Genomic DNA, 21,056 nt, shown 5'->3' with positions numbered 1-21,056 from the left:
ATTCTTCCTCCTAGTGAGTTAGGGTTTCACCTTGGAATCAAAGACCACACACAATGAAAAGTAAAAGTAAAATAATGGAGTACATGTCTCAAGAATTGAATGATTGAACATCAAAGAGATAAGTTCCTCACAAACTCATCAACAGGTCATTTGTAGCACACATGTATGGTTTTGCTTCAAAACATGTTTATGATGAAATGGAGATGAACTAGACAAAAGTGGAAGAGGTTTTTTTCAATCATATATCAAGGAACAAAAATGTCCTTCCATTTTTATACTGGTATCATATATTGGGTTATATGTTACTTTATTGGAAACCTATGTGAGAAAATAAAAAAAATTCAAGTAAATTTTCTGTTTTAGTCATGATTGTGTGGCATGAATTCCGAGAAAATGAAAATTAATGTCCAGAAAATGAGAGAGGTTTTGCATCAAAAAATCCATATATAAAAAATAGTCTCTCAGTTTTCCAAAAATATTTATTGTTAGAGAGATATTTATCAATATTTGAGCCCTATTTTTGCAGAAAATGAAGAAATTTGACACACTACTCTAAGTGCAACGCCTTGGTGTTGCGCTTTTTACTCAGCCACAAAAATGCAAAAAACTTTATATCCTTGGATACATAATCACTCCTACGTGTCATATATCAACTTTTGCAAGCTTATCAATAGACATATTGGGAGAATATGCTCAAAAATAGGTAAAAAAATCACTTTCTGCCACTATTTTGAAGTAGGCATTGCATTTTTGGAGTGACCTTGGGAAAAATAGTTTTTATCGTAACTCGAGTGTCCAAATCACTTTCTTTAGTTGTCAAATGGAAAATAGACACTCATATATTTCTAATGAAGTATCATGTTTTCAATTTGGTGCAAGGGAAGTCCTCCAAAATTCTCGTGCAATATGGCGTTGCGCTTTTTCCTCGGTGTGTTGCATTTTTTCCTGAATGTGATGTGCTCTTTCATGTAGTAGTATTTCTGAGCATGTCATTGCCAAATATTTGTTTTGATGATGTATTGTCAGTATTTTGATGTCTGATGATGTAATTATGAAATAAATTAGCATGCTAGGTTGTTTTTATGATTAATTAGGCCTCATAAATGAAGTAAAACTCAAATCAAAGTCTAAGAGAAGAGTTTGTTTTTGACATTCTTACTCTCACTTGTTGGTTGAGAGATTCATGGAAATTGTTCCAACACTTAGGGATTCGACCCCTCAAGGTGGAGAAATTGTTTTTTTTTATTCTATATGTATCATTCCTCATTCAAACATAATCGTTGGACTTCAAAGGAGAGGACTTGTGTCTTATGCTCTCACAGAGCTAATCAACGACCAGTTGCAGCTATTTTTTAGGAATACATGGGAAGTGAGCTTATGATGTTATTTTATTTCTATATTAGTTTCTTATAAAAGAATCCATCTCCCTTAACATGTTTTTATTTCCTCATGTGATTTTCCTTATTGTTATATAGGCATAATTCTTTACATTCAAAGCTCTGTTTATGTGGAAAATCATGTCTATGTATTTCTTCTTCTAGATTAATAAATTCATGGTAATACATGTTCATTATAGCCTTCTAAGCTTTTCAAAACCTACACTACATTGATCAAACTCCTCAATCCATCACAAGACACTACTATCTTGCTCATCTTTATGCCTACTATTGCAAACATTGAGACCTTGACCTATTTGCTTTTCCTAATTTGTGGTCAAGCAACTAAAAAACCCTAAATTTTCAAAAACTCAACTAAAACTTTTACATCTAGACTAAAATCCATTTATCTTCTAGTCATTGACTGAGAAATATCTAGAGAGATCCCTCTCTGGTTTAGTAGGGCTAGCTGTTGAACTGCAAGTGGTTTGAGGTTACCTCTTTCGATCTCCTCCTTAGCCTTAGAAGGCTTCTATAGAGACCAATCTAGTGATGGTTTGTGATGTGCGACTGTGAGGTGGAATCACTATTTGATGGGCTGAGGTGGTTTTGCCTCTTGTAGCCTTGAATGGTTTTGATTGATGTGTTTTATGAGATCTCACATTCATGCTTGGAATATGGAACAAGGGTGATTGACAGAAGAGATATTTGGCTTAGCCATGTCTACGATCAATTGGTTCATGGAAGTCCCAAATCTTGTTGGCCTTTGCATCATTAATATGAGGTTATTTGTCCTTGTTATTTCATGTGTAAATGTACTAGTTTATATGTGGATTCTATGGCTGAGATATCCTTGATATATATGTTGTTATTATCTTGGTTATAAGCTTGTATTATGATAGTGATGATGTATGGGTCTCCTCATGTTTTGATTTGTAAATGAATGAACAATGTATCTATGACATAATAGATGATAATGCAACTAATGGTATAGGGGAACAATGTTTCTGCATGGTTCTCACATAAGTATGAGACCCACATGCTTAGATATGTTGTTTAAACCAATAGATTACATATTTACAACATGCTTGATGAAATGCTTGTCATGGCTAGTAGGGGTCCAGTCAAGTACTTGTTCAAGTAATTGCATTTGTATCACTATTATGTTGTTATATTTCAGTTGTGAACCTGTCATTAAGTTCTAGGCAGTGACCTTAGCTCTGTGGCTAAAAAAGTGGCACAAATCCTAGAGTCATAAGCATAGATCTTAGGAGAAAAGTCCTAAGACACATGCATAGCCATGTTGTAGGAGTGTCTGTAGCCTCCTCAACATATGCTTTTCCATGTCAATGGAGCGTGCAGGGGTTTAATGGTCTAGAAACTTAGTTGTTATTAGGGGATGGTTACTTAAGTAATTGGGATGTCTCCTCGGAGTTTTTTTGCTGATGTGGAGGGTATGCGTGATGTGTTCATCTAGTTCCACTTCCTTAACTGACACATAGGGATTCAAATCATATCATAGTAACTTCTCGTCACATTTCTACCTCGGCTGGTCATTTATTTAGGTAGCTGTGGGAGGAGGGTGTTACAAAGTGGTATTAGAGCATGGTTCACCCCTTGGACTGGATGGACTATGTGTTATTCATGAATTCATGTCAGTTGCAAATCTATTTCTTGTGTTGTGAGACTATCTGCTTGTTTTATTTGTATGGTATGGGTTATGGTTGTAGTGAGGTCACCATGGGAAGTTGTTGGTGTTGTTTTGGAGTGTGTCGTCATCAGTGTATGGTTGATTATCCATTGTTTATGAACGTTAGTATTCATAGGTGGCCAAGTGTACAGTGATGTGGTTGTTGTTTCCATTCATGAGGGTATGGAATGTGTAGTTGATATCGTCATGCATTAATGAGTAGACTCCAACTAGAATGATGGTTATATGCTTATTTTATTATGTGTTATATTTCTATATGTTGTCATGATTATATTATACATGTATTACGTTGATTTTGTTTATCGTGCACATGAGGTATCCTCCCCGAATTATGCTAAGGTACATTGGTTTATTGTGATTTGGTTCAACTAACATGATATATCTTGCAGTAAGAATAACAAAGATGACTAGCAAGATGGTAAACTATAATTCCTGAGACTCGCCCTATGGATCAGATGAGCAACATGGTGTTGGGAATTCTTTGGATTTGGAATATACACTTATAAGCTTAAAGGAATTCATAAGGGGTCGTAAGGTAGACAATGAAAAAATCATACTGGCACAAGAGAAACAAGCAAAGGTAAATGTAGTGATACTTTAGAGTTTGTTATAATTGCAGTGATAGCGACCACTTTCTATCAGCAATGTGTAGGAGGATAGAACTAATGGGGCATATGGAAACTAGTCTCATGGAGAGTATAGGTACGATAGAGAAAACACGATGAGATATGGTAGGTCCTTGGATACTCAAGATACAAGAGGTGATGGACTTAAGTATTAGTCTAGTTCTCGTTCTAACAAGAATGATGATCAATATCATTATAATCCTTACACGAGGAGTGACAAGGAATATTTTCTTGACGAGTTTAAGAAAGCCACGCTACCTACATTTGATGGAGAGATGAAGAAATAACATGATGTAGATGCATAGTTTCTTAGTATGAGGAATTTTTTTAGGTTGCATGATTATTCAGAGAACATGAAAGCCATAATAACTACATTTAGTTTCAAAGGTATAGAAGATATTTGGTGGGAAGATGTGAATAATGTCAGAGGTATTCTATGAGCTAATGATGTGATCGATGAGAGATGAGGAGTACACTAGCAGGTTCTTAAAGCTACTAAGGTATGTTCCTTACCTCAAGAAGGACAAGGCCAAGATTTATAGATTCACTAGTCGGTTACTAATTTCATTTGAAGACAGGGTTGATTTTGATGAGCCTTGATCATTAGAGGAGGCCATCTGAAAGCTAAAGCATTGTTATGAGAAATCAAAGCATAGATCTAAAACTAATATATATTGGAAAGGCAATGCAAGGAAAAAATAAAAATGGGACAGGAAGGTAGAAAGACCTTAGGGTGCATGTAATAAAGAGAATGTAACATAGTCTAAGAGGTTCAATGCATCTGAGAGAGGATAGGAACTTCGATGTGAAGAGCATAATAAGGATGAATGATAGAATAATCTACAATGTTGGACTTGTTGAGGAGAGCATCGTGGGAGAGATTGTCCATAGTATCTAGGTGGTAGACCACAGATCTACAATGCTCAAGAGGCACAGGTAATGGGAGATGTTGGGCAGAGTATTCCTAGGATCTATGCAACACTGGATAACACTCAGGTAGACCATGAGGCATCTATCAGTGAGACCTACGGTAAACTTTGTGATCAAGTTGTTTATATTTTGATTGACCCTAGATGTAATTATAGTTATGTTAATCTCAACCTCATAGATAACTTTGGTTTGAATAAATAAGTGCAGGCAGAGTCTTGGTTATTGTAGTTGGCTACAGGTATAAAGAAGTGAGTTAATCATTGGGTAAGAGATTGTGCATCTTATTTGAAGAGTATGACTACATTAGAACATTTGAATGTATTATCGTTGGGATAATACAATATATCATTGTGAATGGATTAGTTATATCTTCATAGAACCAAGGTGGATTGTTATAATAAAGTCGTTGAGTGCTTGGATGAAAATGGGGGACGAAGAATCTTGTGAGGCAATAAGAAAGCAACATCAGTTAGAATGTTGAGAGTTATGCAGGCCAAGCACAGTAACAAGAAAAAGTGTGTGTTATTTGCATTGTACATTTCCAGTGACAAAGGAATGGAGATTGAGGATTCATATGCTTTGAGCAGGTACTCAGTTCCACATCAATTTTAGGATGTATTTCCTACAAATATTTTATAGGTTTAACCTCACAAGGAAGTAAAATTTTCCATTGAGTTGGTGCCAAGGGCATCTTAGGCATCAAAGCCACTGTAGATGATGAGAACACCTGAGTTGACAGAGTTGAAGCTGTAGTTTAAGGAAATTCTTGACAAGGGGTACATTAGGCCAAGTATATCACCATAGGGCATACCATATTGTTTGTGAAGAAGAAGGACGGTACTCTCAAACTATGCATCAATTATAGTGAGTTGAACAAAGTGACCATCAAGAATAGGTATCTGATACCAAGGATTGATGACTTGCTCGATCAGTTGGAGGGAGAAATAGTGTTCTCGAAGATTGATCTGAGATCTAGATATCATCAGGTACACAGTAAAGAAGAGGACATCTACAAGACAATTTTTCTGACCAGTTATGGGAATCATCAGTTTGATGTAGTTTCATTTGGTTCAACTAATTCTCTAGATACCCTTATGTGCTTAATGAATAGTGTGTTGCATCCATATTTTGACAAGTTTGTTATTGAGTTCATTGATGATATATTGGTATATTCTAACAATGAAGAAGAGCGTGCCGAGCATTTAGCAACACTTTTGATATTGTTGAGAGAGAATCATTTGTATGTTAAGCTTAACAACTGCAATTTCTTCAAGACTGAGGTACACTACTTGGGAGATGTGGTTTTTAAGGATGACATAGTAGTGGACCCATAAAAAGTAAGAGCTATCACGGAGTGAGCAAGGCCCATAAATGTGGATGAGGTGATATAGTTCATGGGGTTAATAATTTATTACAGGAGGTTCATCAAGAATTTCTCGTAGATTACATATCCTATAACATCATTGTAGAGGAAAGGTAATAAGTTTGAGTGGAAAGAGAAGTGTGCATCCAATTTTGGGTAGCTCAAGCAGTTATTAACACATGCACAAATGTTAAAGATTGCAGTTCTAGATAAAGAGTTTGTAGTATGTACAGATGGGTTCAAGGGAGAACCTCATTGACTCCTTATGCAGGATGTACATAGGGTATGCTATGGGTCACAAAAACTGAATGATCACGAGTATAACTACCTGACACATGAAATTTATGTGGAAGAAATTGTACATGCATTAAAAATGAGGAGGCACTATCTTCTTAGTAGGAGGTTTGAATTGATGAGTGATCACAGTTGTTTGCGGTATCTATTTGACCAACTGAATATGAATGGGAGGTAGGCTCGATGGTTGCTCATGATCATTGAGTTCGGCTTTGAGATCAGGTATATCAAAGGTAAAGAAAACAAGGTGTCATATTCTCTTAGTAGGTGGATATAGGTAAATCACATTGCAGGTATGAGCTCCTCTCAGACAGATTTACAGGATAGGATCTTGTAGGTAGGCCAAAAGGATGATAGGTATCTGGAGATTGTGCACAGGTTGCAGTATATTAAAGGTTGAGGTACAAGTAGAGGTACATGTAGTGCTATGGGTAGAGATATATGTAGTGGTACAGGTATAGGTACAAATGTAGGTACAAATTAGCTCAAGAAGGTGATCTTGAGGGAGTTTCATGTGAAACCATATTCAAGTCACTCTGTGTATGAGAAGAAAATGAGAATAGTGAAGAGATTCTATTATTGGCCAAATTTGAAGAGATACATAGCAAAGTTTATGGCTAGGTGCTTGGATTGTCAATAGGTGAAGGCATAGTGTAAGCATCCATGTGAACTGCGACAACCAATCCCAATTCTAGAGTGGAAATCAGAGGTCATTTCCATGGAATTTAGCACAGGTTTGTCAAGGATAGTGAGACAACATAAGGAAGGCTCTCACCCTAGATTCATAATTGCACATAAGGAAGGCTCTCATCCTAGTTTCATGGATTCTTACAACTGTACATGCATAGTATGTGCACTATCATCATGTTGAAGACCTTTGTCTTGCTATCAGTCATAGGTTGGAATTTAGTCGACTTGGTGAGCTTAGTGTCAAATAACATGTATAGGCTTGACCAAAATGTGCTTAAGGACCTACTATAACGATCTGATATAATGGCATGAAGGATTCCAAAATGTACCCATATTCATTCAAATAAGAGTTTGGTAGTGTAATATATTGTGATAATCCTCTTGCAAGGTGAAAATATGGCCATCTGAGAAAATGTACCCACAACCACAAATACATAGTCATTACAATGATTGGTAGAAGGGAGGCCTCATCGATAGTCCACGAAGACGGATTCTCGGGGCTAGATAGGAGTAGCTAGTGGAGTGGATAAGCCTTGATTATAGATGGTTGTCTTGGTGGTAACACACATAGTATTCGATCCGATATGTTTTCAAACATCTTATAAAAGTTTTGGATAATAAAAATACTTCTATAGTATTCCCACCATTTTCTCCACACAAAAGTTCCTTACGACTAGATTATAGTGTGCCTCCCAAATCAATTTGGCATCCTTGCTAGATGGAACAAGAAGGTGTCCCATGCAATATAATAATGTGTCCTAGAGGTGGAAATATGGAACTTTCATGCCATCCACTAGCATTTGATAAGTGGTCACGAACACTAGATCATTCTTGTACAATTGCAACCATACAAAGGTTTCATTACCATAAGAGTTGAGAACAATAGTTAGTGCTACAAATGGGGATCGACTGAGGAAATATGCAACATGATTGGTGGTTCCATTCTTGTATTTAATGTTCAAGTGGAATTGTTTCAGATATGTATACAAATTATGATGGTGATCATTGTGCAACTTCCTTTGTGTTTGAATAATCCAAAGAGGTTGGTGATCTGTGTGGATGATCATTTCCTTCCCCATAATTTAATGTTTCCATTGATGGAATCCATTCCTTATAGAATACATCTATTTATCATAGGTGGTGTTCTTTAAAATTGTACTAGAAAGTGTCTCACTATGATAGGCCACTCGATGCCCTTACTCATCTAGAATTGAACCAAAAGAATACTTGGAGGCATGTGTCTCAATTTCAAAAGGTTGTTGCAAGTCTGGAAATGTGAGTATACGTGCAAAGAAAAGGTGGTTCTTCATCTCAATGAATGTCTTCTGTTGGGACTAAGACTAGGAAAACTTTTCTTTCACTCCTCCCTTCATAACCTAATGCAAAGGCCAAGTGGTATGGGAGCATCCTAAAATTAGCCTTCGATAAAAATTGGCAAGGCCCAAAAAGCTAAGAAGCTTTGTGAGAGTGATCAAGGCTGCAAGGTATTGAATGAATTGGATCTTAGCCAGATGCAGATGCAAGCCTTGCTCATTTATGATGTAACCAAAATATTGGACCTAACTCATACCAAAGGAGCATTTCACATGGTCATCACATATTTTGTGTTGCTGTAGGGTCTAAAGGATCTGTCAAATATGTTTCAAGTGATCTTCCTAAACCTTTTTGAAGATAAGAATGTCGTCTGGATATACAAAAATGAATTAGTTAGTGAAGGGACACAATATGTTATCCATCAACCTCATAAAAGTAGTAGGTGAATTTGTCAACCAAAATGCATGACAAACCAATAAAAAAGGCCCTCCTTTGATTTTAAGCCTTTCTCCCAGATATATGTGGGATCTATTGGAATGTGGTGATAGCCAGACTACATATTGATCTTGTTGAAATACTTGTTCCCATTGAGTTGGTTAATAAGGTCATCAATCCATAGCACAATGATTTTGTTTAGTGCCTGATAATTAATGCATAGCCTCTAGGTCCCACCCCTCTTCTGCACAAGTACAATCGGGCTCCCACAAGGTGAGGAACTTGGTCATATGTGCCCCTTTTGTAGTAGCTCTTGGATATACCACTCCTTCTCTTCATTTTCCAGAAAGGAGCAGTGGTATATTAGCCCATTGGCTAGAGGTTCTCTATCGGTTAGATCAATAAAATGATTGACCTAACAGTGTAAGGGCACTCCTATGGATGAGGAGAAGATGTCCTTTCATTGTTCCATGAACTTATCCACCTACTTCTGTTGCGTAGAGAATCCTTTCACAGGGGCCATGGATGTGGCCACAATATTCCCCTTAACTTGAGAGTGAATAGAAAATGAAACAAATTTCCCTTATTATGAGATGATCTTACTACATTGTTTAGTAGAGATCAAAGAGATTGTGGTAGGCAGGGAAACCTATCGTACCCTGTATAACTTATTTTCCAAGGTAATAATAATAATGTGAGGCCTAGAGTCAAACACAACATGACACTTCCATAATTATGGTTGGCCTAATAATACATTACAAACTTCAAGAGGACTAACATCACATAGTACCTCTTCGATTAAGGGCTTCATGTTGTAGGGAAGATGACATTGTTCTCTAATGGAAATATTTCATTCTTTGTGAAGTCACATGATGTTGTATAAGTGTGGGTGTGGTGTGGTTGGTAGGTATAACTATTTCATGACCTCCACAGAAATGAGGTTCTTTTGGCTCCCGCTATCAAAAATGAACTACAATGGTGAACCCTACCCCAACATATGTGAGTGGAAGAGATACTCCCCCTACTATACAACTAGTATCCTATTCTTTTAGGTCCTTTTCAATATTCCATTATAATCACTATCGCTAACTAGTCACATCGGTAAGTGTTAACTTGTGATTATTCTAGCTCTAGTAATATCTTCCTCCTCATAGTTCTACAAACCTCAATATGAAGTCCTTGTATGCAAAATAGTGTTCAAACATTGATGTTTCCTTAGTCCAATCAAGGCTTGGTAGCCCATCCGATTACCATTGTGCTCAAAATACTAACATAACACTCATAAAATTTTGTTTGAAATATTATAATAGTAAGTATTGTATTATAATATTTTCACACATTCCATATTATCTTATTCTATGTGATAAAACTTGTATACAACCTACATAAGGTCCCTCTATCCAACCCACCAAACTCTTCTAATAGTCATTCCCATGGACAATACATATTACAAACCTATGATATCTTTATCTAAATATTGTACACGAGCCTATTTTTGAGCCAATCGTGCTAAAAAATTATTACAAACTAAGCATGCCCATAAACTCAATATTATATCCATAGGTATGGTATTCCTAGGATTCAAAATTCATATAACATAAAATATTAGGATTTGCAAATTATAGAAGATGAGATATAGAATCATCTTCCTAAATAACTGCATCACAATAACTAGAGAAAATTGTTGTCAATCATCATGAAATCATCAAGCATGTGCACATACATCACATTCACACATACAGATACATCACACACATGTGTATATATAGCACATAAATTCATGAATCATGTTTAATATTTCATGGAAAGTTAATAAAGGGAAGGTTAAAGAGATTCTCTCCTTGAATTTATTTTATATCGGAAAATCCATAGCATGGTTGTCTCATTGTCTTATTTTTCATTATTATTCATATTCTTTCACCATCCATGTGCATCTCGTTTTACTATTTTCATCATATTTGTATCCAAAAAAAATTCATGTCCTTTTGGATATCATTTTACCTAATTATTTACTATTTCAAATCCTGTGATTGTTATGGATACATGCATAGACACATTCAATATCACAATCCTAAAATAGTTCCTTCTTTGAAGAACTTTATGTGAATGACTATCAATTTTTCATTGTCCATAGTACTCAACTCAACCCATGCTTCAGTGATTCTAGTCATGTTACAAGTCTTCATGATCTTGTTATACTCCTGTACCTAGAAGGAGAAAATTATTTTCCAAATCACTCCCCATATCCAAATTTCAAGTCCACTAGAATATCCTTCTCATCAATACCTATCCATTGGTTTTTCATTTTCTCGATTCCAATACTTTTCTTAGGAGTTATGCTCTCCAAAAGTGCAACTTGTTACCCATGATTTTCATGTCTTATTTTTCCTATATCTTTCTCTGAATTTTTGTGGGATTCGGGACTTCAACCCAAAATCGCAGGTTCATCATGTCAATCTCTTCATTAATATTTTCCTAATTTCTTTCTCATTTCCCCATTCTGTTATAGAAGTTAAAATTTATCCCTTCCACAATTTCAACTTGGGAAACATGTATAGTACCTCTTTCTGAAATCCTGAGACTGTTCTTGCGAATCTTCACAGAAATTTCCCCCAATATCAAAATTTTGGGTCAAGAGTTGCATTTTCCTCAAAGTTATCTTTCATTTGTATCATTATATAAGGGACCTAGATTAGCACCTTGATTACATATCGTAACACCTTCGTATCCCTCTCTTAGTAGGTAGCACCCCCAATGACAACGAGGACCCCATTTAAGTTGCAACTACGTACTTTGATGAATTTGCAAAACCTTATGCTATGCACAAGCTTATTTTATTTTCTAGTGTCATACTCTATCCTCATGTCTAATCTAAGCCATTTTTCATTATATGTATAATCATTTTGATTTGTTTTAACATTACACTACCTTATGCCTATGTAACGAGAGTGAAATTTTGGTTATGGTTAAATCTCCATAGTGAAAGTCTTACCTAAAATATTTAACATATACATGTACATTCCTTTGTAGATGGAATTACAATATTTACCATATTTTAAAAAAATACATATATTTGTAATTTAATTATTAAACATATCTTTAAATTTAATTAGTAAACATATAATTAGAAATAAAAATACTCTATATATAAACATGAAAAAATCACATACACACACATATACATTGATTCCCTTTTTATCATATAAATAAAAATAATGATAAATTATTTTGATAATTATAATATCAAAGAAATCATTAATTATATATAATTATAATTATAATAAAAATATTATTATTAATAATCAATATAGATCCATTTAATTGTGTGCCAACCAAATATCGTAAGGAATTAAATCTATTCAACAAATTGCTTTATAATTAAATGACGTTTGGATTCTAATTATCTATATATATGATAAATCGAAAATTAAAATATCATATCAAAAATAAAAATGAATTTATGATAATTTTAATAATAACTAAATGGAATTCTCTGATGGGGGTGATCATATGAGGGTACGAGGGTCCCAAGTGATACCATGGGTAATTGTACCTTTGCCACATGCTTAATTACTTGGCCTTTATGTGTCATCCCCTTCATCAAATTTTAGGCGCAATGATTAATTACCCATAGCTATTCATTATATCAATTGTTTGGAGAGTATTTCAATCGAGTATGTTAGATTGGGCAATGAGTTAGGGTAGTGAGGAGGTTCGAGGTGTTTGGGTTAGGTGCCATGGCGTCTCTTTGGGGCTTCTACCCAAGGTAAGGAGGGATAAGTGCAACATTATTCTCTTGTTTGGGATGGTATTTTGTTATTGGTCTTCCCCGGAGACTGTCGTACCTGAGTGTGTGGTGTATGGTTCTATCTCCTCACCATTGCATGACCCCTATTGTTAGCAATTTTATGGAAAGTATGAGTTTGTCCATCTCATGATCAGTGTAAGGTCTCTGTGTCTTTTTGTTCCTCATATTTTCTGTGCAGTTTCAAGATTTCGTCTTTGTGGTGTTATCACAAAATCAGGTACTAAGGGCTGCTACTTAGCAAGATTTTATGTAACTATTTCAAACCAGGCTTTAGACTAAGGTTTAGCCTCCTTAGTTAGAGAGGGCTCTCTCACAGATTATGAATATGGATTAATGACAAGGATAGATGGCTAACTCTTTAAACAACACATGAAAAATAAGCTGGTTGGACAAATATTAAGTTAATCTCCATTGGGCTTATGGAGTCTCAGACATCTCAGCACATAAAAACACTATATTTCATGGAAATCAAGGCTCTTTACATCAGATGTTCAAACATACTTTACATAAAACACAACTTGCAAAGCATACGGGAAGTCAGAGCATAAAACATGAATTCTGAGTGATTATGCTGTAACAAGACTGTAAAAGAACACTAAGAGAATAAACCACCATACATTTGAACAATAAGGTGTATTGAGAATCTTGAGAAGAAACAACAGCTGTTTGTATTACTGAAATCTGCTTTTTTACATAAACCAAAATAGACTTGTTCTTTATCAAAATCTGCAACCCCTATTACTTCACTCTCTTAGCTATTTATAAAATTCTTCTACGTGACTCCAATTCCTCTGAGGGGAACTCGAAGTCCTTTTCTAATGACACCTATTCACTTTTAAACTAACTAATAATTACAGCTAACCACTAATTGACAGCGTTGGAATCATAAAACAATTAAAATTCTAATTCCACTAAATCTTCTAGACTTCTAAATCAAATAGAACTTAAACTCCATAACAGCCTTGATCTTCAATCCCCTTCGTTCTCTGACATCTGTAATCTGGGCCGAGATAGCTGGGATGAACCTTTAATGCTCCATGTTTGACTTTAATGACACATCTTCTCGGTTACCCTGAAACATAGGCCCCTGTTTGTCGGTCTTTGATGTGCTTCATAATATTCGAATCCAAAGATCTTCCTCTTCGCTTGGCTGAGATGGCATGAAATGAGCAATTAATGTCCCATGTTGCCTTTGAACACCGAAGGCTTTGATCTGTTCTGTGTTGGCTGAGAATAAACCTAAATTCTCGGTTCTGGTCCCCCATCACCGAGTATGGAGCAGTAGTTACCTTAAGCCTTTAATAACCCAAGAATATAGGATATTACCATGTTACTGATATGTTTACTGACATGCTGGAAGCTTCTTTGATGAACAGGTGTGCCAACCGAAACTTTTCATATGCAGCTTCCTCCAAACCCTAATCACCAAGATTAAAGTGACTTTATGACCAAAAATTCCAAACTTAGGTTAAAATCTTTCACCTTTTGTTAAAGGTACACATGGCGTATGTTGAATGGCTGTAGCAGCTTCCTTTGATCCCTTTCATGTCACTGAGGTGTTTCCTTTGCAAATTTTTGATTCTGCCATCAAACTGTTATATGCGTTTCAAAACAACACCTACAGCAGTTTCGCAGTTTCCTAGCGCGCTACGAAACTGCAAAACTGTTTTAAACAATTTCAATTTCCCCTGAGATTTTAACTGCTCTGCCACTTTGCTCACAAATAACTTATCAATGCTCATAACATTCATGCTTGAAATTCTTGCAAATCCTGGAGCGGATGACATTATAGTTAAATGAAATTCATCAGCAGAAAAATCTCTAAACAAATGCATTTCATTCATTGTGCGGACGAGAGAGCTTTCCTAGGAGAAACCTTTTGTCAAATACTACCAGCTATTCAACATTCGATTCTGTGCATTGCCTGCAGATTGGAAATGTATTCTTTTTCCTTGGGATTTTGGCACAATGCAGTAAAATCTCCAGTTTGTCCATTATCTGTGACCCAACTTTCAAGAGTGCAGCATAAGATGTGTGTCTGTAACACTGCCATTCTCTGCAACAACATGACAAACTCCATACTTTCTTCTCACAAGTCACCATTATATCATAAAGTATACACCATTTTTTCTGAAATTATAAGAGCTCCAGGTGAGCTTCCCTTGAAGCCTCCAAGGGGCATGACTGACACCTTTGGAATAAGGCACCACTCTCATATAAGCAATGGCCTGACCAATATTTTATCTTAATCTCGTCAACTGGTTTGATTGATTTGTTAAATATGCAGTCAGTTACAGACATAATACACAGAGCAAGCAAATCCACCCCAACAACTCTAATGTTGAAACCCGAAAGACATTGCACCTACAATTCCATGATTTTACTTTGAAGGATGGATGGTATTTACACCAGCTCTTGGCATGTCAGGAAGAAAAGAAAAACCTAGCAGTAAAACAAAATCCTCCTGAAATGGGGGAAGGTTATAGTAAACCATGAATCATTGTTTTCAGTTAGTATTTTACATGACTTTCAACAGGAGATGGTCTAAAACAAAAAAGTATGTCCTCGGACCTGCTCTACCCAATGAATTATTTTTGGGTACATCTTTACCAACAAAATCTGGTTGTAAACTCCAACTTTTCTCTTAACCTCTACATTGTTCTCTGTTGTTCAAAAACCAGATCATATTGACCATCTAAATCATATGTATACAGTCCGCACATCGTTCTGTCCAAAACCTGTACCACATCCTGGACATTTGCGGTGCCGGGTCTCCAAGTTCCGTTGTATACAAGGGCCACAAAACAAGTGGAAGCACTTGGTAATCACAACTTCTTTGGGCCTATGATGGCAAACACTGCATTTTAAAATTGCCTTGTACTCTTTGATTTCTTCTTGAAGTCTTTCTACTACTGTTTCACCATCGTTAAGGGAACTGAGGCATGTAAATTTTATGTTCAAAACGACCAGTTCTTCCTGAATTCTCTTTTTCCCGAACCTCTCATTCTTCAAATCCACTTGCAGATCAGTAATTCTGCGTTTGCACTGTTCATCCTCCTTTTGCACAGCCTCAAGACAAGCCTCAAGAGATTGTGACTCTTTCTCTACATCTACCAATTTTTGTTTTGTACTATCCAGAGTAAGTGCATACTACTGACCATCTTCAGTAACCTTTCCAATTTGATCCAAGTGAACCCTCACCTGTTCTTCAAGATGCATAATCTTTTGTTTATACATCTCTGCTGAAGCACCAACCTGCTGCAATTGCTTTGCCATATCCTTTTTCTCGATAAGAAGAGAATTTTGAACCTGCTTTGCCTTCACACTCTCCGATACAAGCTTGATATCGTAATCATCTCTCTCTGTTATCTGCTGAAGTAATCGTTGATTTTGAGTTTGCATATCTTCGTATGCTTGCCCAATAGTCTCAATTTAAGCTATATACACTTCTCCTTCATCATTTTTAGCTTTCAGAGCCTGAGTGAACTCCAATATGTCCCTCTCTGCAGCATCAAGTTTTTGCCTTGTGTCAGCTATCTCAGCTTCAGCAACAGCGAGTCTCTGTTGGCAGATTGCCTCAGCTTCATTGGCTGCTTTGACCCGCAATTCCAAACTGTGCTCATCAAGGGCAGACTTTAGCTTATGCACTTGTGCCCAAGCTTTGCATTATGCCTGCCTTGCTTCCATGACATCCCTGGAAACTGTGGTTTCCCGTCCATACATCTCCAGAATTAACTTTAGCTCTTGTTCAGTCTCTCTTAGATCCGTAACCAAAGCCTGCAAAAATTTTATTTTAGCTGCATGGCCTGCACATTTATCTGACAGTTTTTTGTATTCATTTGACTTTCTGTTAAGTATAGTTGTGAGGGAATGGACCTCTGCCCGCAATCAATGAAATTCAAAGGCTGTCTCCTTAAATTTAGTTAAATGTGCTTGCATCATACCCATCTCTTTATGTAGAGTTGAAACCATCACTTTAAACTCACTAATAGTGTCTTTCCTTCCTTTGAAACCTTCTAAGCGACGAGGACGAAGGGGAGGAGGCAGGACGAGGAGCAGAAGTAGAAGTAGGGCTGGTACTAGAAGTACTGCTCATTGAATGATGGCTCGTTGAGTGATGACTCACTGCTCCATCGGCATTCGAAGGCAACGGCCTCTTCGAGTGCTCATTGTCGCTTGCAACATCCCCCCGCTCCCTTTCAGCATTCACAATCTGAGACTGAGTGACTTGAGGTTCTGTCCATGCCATAACTGGACCCATTCCACTCTTCAACGCCCCCAGTTTTCCATACTGCTCCACTTCACAACCCTGCTCTCCGGGCCCTCGCGGATGGCTACTTGGTCTCCAAAACAGGACAGCAACAGTCGAAACAGACTTTGAAACTCTGAAATGTTGAAGCTCCCCTGCTTCCACCTGTTTTGCTATAATGTCAAACTCAGACAACCGTGCTGTAATGCTTCTGCCGGCTAGCGGAAAGGCATCTAAGCTGAAATAATGCTTTTAATGTTTGATGCGTTCACTTTTTACAAGCCCATGACATTTTTACAAAAAGCATCCCAAGACATACGTTGATATTCCAAGCTGCTTTTATCTTATAAATCCTTTCATCATTTGCGCCAGCTTGAAAGGAGGAACATAAACACCGCCACTTCTTCCAAGCGCCTTTTCAGTGTTTCTAACTCCCTCTTTCAGAACTCTGTTTAATAGGCATGCTAGGATTTTGGGTCTCTACTGAAAACTTGAACAAATCCCCAATTTCGTAGCACGCTACGAAATCACCCAAACAGGTAGCGCTGCGAAACTTCTAAAAAGGATTCATGCGCTGCGAAAACACCTTGTCCATAAGCTAGGCTAAAAAAAAAATTAGCAACAAAATTTTCAGTGATAACAGTGGCTCCACTTGGGATAGTGCGCCCTTGTGGTACACTAAGAACCTGCAGGTCCAGTGCCTTATCTATTTATGACAAACAGAAACTTACTTGACAAGCATGACTGTAGGAGAAAGAAAGCTACATCTACTGAAAAATGCTCAGTTAACCTTGAGCTTATTTGCATTTACCTACCTACCTACCCTAACAATTTCAACTTCTTTCTGCTCAATCAATATGAAATTTCCAATGTAGCCAATCCTCTGTTTTATCTGATATTTGACCTCTTTGACTGCATCGGAGGTCAGAGCCAATATGATAGTGTGATGACCGCTGCCACTGGAATTGTCCCTGATCTTTATAGGAAAACTGAAATACTGGAGTGTAAAACTCTTCCATGTAATCAGCTATAGGATCCCAGAATACATGATCAGCTTGATTTTTCTTGTAACTTTCTGGTTGTGCAAACTGATCTTCAACAACAGTGTTCAGTTCCTCAATCGTGAAAGAGAAAGGGACCAGCATTGTCTCCTTGCGTTCTGCCATATAAAACCTCTGAAAATAATGATCATGATTATGAAAACTGTATGCCTGAATTTGACCTTCTAAGCCTTCAATTTCTTTCTCAATGTCCTCAGCAACTTCATCCAAAAATCTGATCTTATCCTCTGCTTTACAGTCAAATGACTTTAGATACGAGGAAAAGGACAAAGAAAAATTTTCACCTATTTCTTCATTAATATGATAATCATTCCATTGTTTGAAACCCTCAACTGAAGGAGAGTTTACCACCACCTCTGACCTATCTATCCATTCCTCCAAAAACATAAGCCATAAGTCTTGAAATGACTTAACGGATTTGATAGGAAAACTTTCAATCCATTGTTTGCATTTCCCTTGAAGTGAATCATAAAATAACATAATGCAAACATCCTCATGTTTAACTCTAAGAAGCTCAGCAAAATGACAGAAATCTGAGATATGCTTCAGAGTTAAACTCAAATCTTGTCCATTAAATTTGGGACCATTCCTTAGAAAATATGCATCCTTGGGAAAATGATTTGGGAAACCATGAATTCCTGAAAAATCTATGCATGCATACCTTGAACTAAGAATGGTAGCTTCTGGGTCTTTCATAACTCCAGTGGAATCACCATGAATGTATGAATTTTGAATTCTTCAACAATGGAGTCGCCAAGGTAGATCTGCAGCCTTGAAAACCTTTTGAGCTCCTGCTACCTTCAGAAGTTCAGCTTCATAATTTCGGGAATGAGTAATCTTCAGACTCCCGGCAGACGCACCAAAATGTTATCACAAAATCAGGTACTAAGGGCTGCCACTTAGCAAGATCTTATGTAACTATTTCAAACCAGGCTTTAGACTAAGGCTTAGCCTCCTTAGTCAGAGAGGGCTCTCTCACAGATTATGAATATGGATTAATGACAAGGATAGATGGCTAACTCTTTAAACAACACATGAAAAATAAGCTGGTTGGACAAATATTAAGTTAATCTCCATTGGGCTTATGGAGTCTCACACATCTCAGCACATAAAAACACTATCTTTCATGGAAATCAAGGCTCTTTACATCAGATGTTCAAACATACTTTACATAAAACACAGCTTGCAAAGTATACGGGAAGTCAGAGCATAAAACATGAATTCTGAGTGATTATGCTGTAACAAGACTGTAAAAGAACACTAAGAGAATAAACCACCATACATTTGAACAATAAGGTGTATTGAGAATCTTGAGAAGAAACAACAACTGTTTGTATTACTGAAATCTGCTTTTTTACATAAACCAAAATAGACTTGTTCTTTATCAAAATCTCGAACCCCTATTACTTCACTCTCTTAGCTATTTATAAAATTCTTCTACCTGACTCTGATTCCTCTGAGGGGAACTCGAAGTCCTTTTCCAATGACACCTATTCACTTTTAAACTAACTAATAATTACAGGTGACCACTAATTGACAGCGGTGGAGTCATAAAACAATTAAAATTCTAATTCCACTAAATCTTCTAGACTTCTAAATTAAATAGAACTTAAACTCCATAACAGCCTTGATCTTCAATCCCCTTCGTTCTCTGACATCTGTAATCTGGGCCGAGATAGCTGTGATGAACCTTTAATGCTCCATGTTTGACTTTAATGACACATCTTCTCGGTTACCCTGAAACATAGGCCCCTGTTTGTCGGTCTTTGATGTGCTTCATAATATTCGAATCCAAAGATCTTCCTCTTCGCTTGGCTGAGATGGCATGAAATGAGCAATTAATGTCCCATGTTGGCTTTGAACATTGAAGGCTTTGATCTGTTCTGTGTTGGCTGAGAATAACCCTAAATTCTCGGTTCTGGTCCCCCATCACCGAGTATGCAGCAGTAGTTACCTTAAGCCTTTAATAACCCAAGAATATAGGATATTACCATGTTACTGATATGTTTACTGACATGCTGGAAGCTTCTTTGATGAACAGGTGTGCCAACCGAAAATTTTCATATGCAGCTTCCTCCAAACCCTAATAACCGAGATTAAAGTGACTTTATGACCAAAAATTCCAAACTTAGGTTAAAATCTTTCACCTTTTGTTAAAGCTACACATGGCGTATGTTGAATGGCTGTAGCAGCTTCCTTTGATCCCTTTCATGTCACTGAGCTGTTTCCTTTGCAAATTTTTGATTCTGCCATCAACCTGTTATATGTGTTTCAAAACAACACCTACGCGCTACGAAATTGCGAAACTGTTTTAAACAATTTCAATTTCCCCTGAGATTTTAACTGCTCTGCCACCTTGCTCACAAATAACTTATCAATGCTCATAACATTCATGCTTGAAATTCTTGCAAATCCTCGAGCGGATGACATTATAGTTAAATGAAATTCATCAGCAGAAAAATCTCTAAACAAATGAATTTCATTAATTGTGCGGACGAGAGAGCTTTCCTAGGAGAAACCTTTTGTCAAATACTACCAGCTATTCAACATTCGATTCTGTGCATTGCCTGGAGATTGGAAATGTATTCTTTTTCCTTGGGATTTTGGCACAATGGAGTAAAATCTCCAGTTTGTCCATTATCTGTGACCCAACTTTCAAGAGTGCAGCATAAGATGTGTGTCTTTAACACTGCCATTCTCTGCAACAACATGACAAACTCCATACTTTCTTCTCACAAGTCACCATTATATCATAAAGTATACACCATTTTTTCTGAAATTATAAGAGCTCCAGGTGAGCTTCCCTTGAAGCCTCCAAGGGGCATGACTGACACCTTTGGAATAAGGCACCACTCTCATATAAGCAATGGCCTGACCAATATTTTATCTTAATCTCGTCAACTGGTTTGATTGATTTCTTAAATATGCAGTCAGTTATAGACATAATACACAGAGCAAGCAAATCCACCCCAACAACTCTAATGTTGAAACCCGAAAGACATTGCACCTACAATTCCATGATTTTACTTTGAAGGATGGATGGTATTTACACCAGCTCTTGGCATGTCACGAAGAAAAGAAAAACCTAGCAGTAAAACAAAATCCTCCTGAAATGGGGGAAGGTTACAGTAAACCATGAATCATTGTTTTCAGTTAGTATTTTACATGACTTTCAACAGGAGATGGTCTAAAACACAAA

At 36.8% G+C, this 21,056-nt stretch overlaps 1 pseudogene; it reads right to left on the bottom strand.

Moving 5' to 3' along the window:
* Positions 1-15,155: 15,155 nt before the first annotated feature.
* LOC149233114 (E3 ubiquitin-protein ligase BRE1-like 1 pseudogene) lies at positions 15,156-20,287 on the bottom strand (annotated as a pseudogene).
* Between the last annotated feature and the right edge of the window lie 769 nt (positions 20,288-21,056).

This window comes from Pinus tabuliformis, chromosome J, assembly GCF_031772625.1.
Source record: "Pinus tabuliformis cultivar Carrire ecotype Pingquan chromosome J, CPIR1, whole genome shotgun sequence".
Taxonomy (NCBI): domain Eukaryota; kingdom Viridiplantae; phylum Streptophyta; class Pinopsida; order Pinales; family Pinaceae; genus Pinus; species Pinus tabuliformis.
This window is presented reverse-complemented; position numbering and strand designations above follow the sequence as displayed.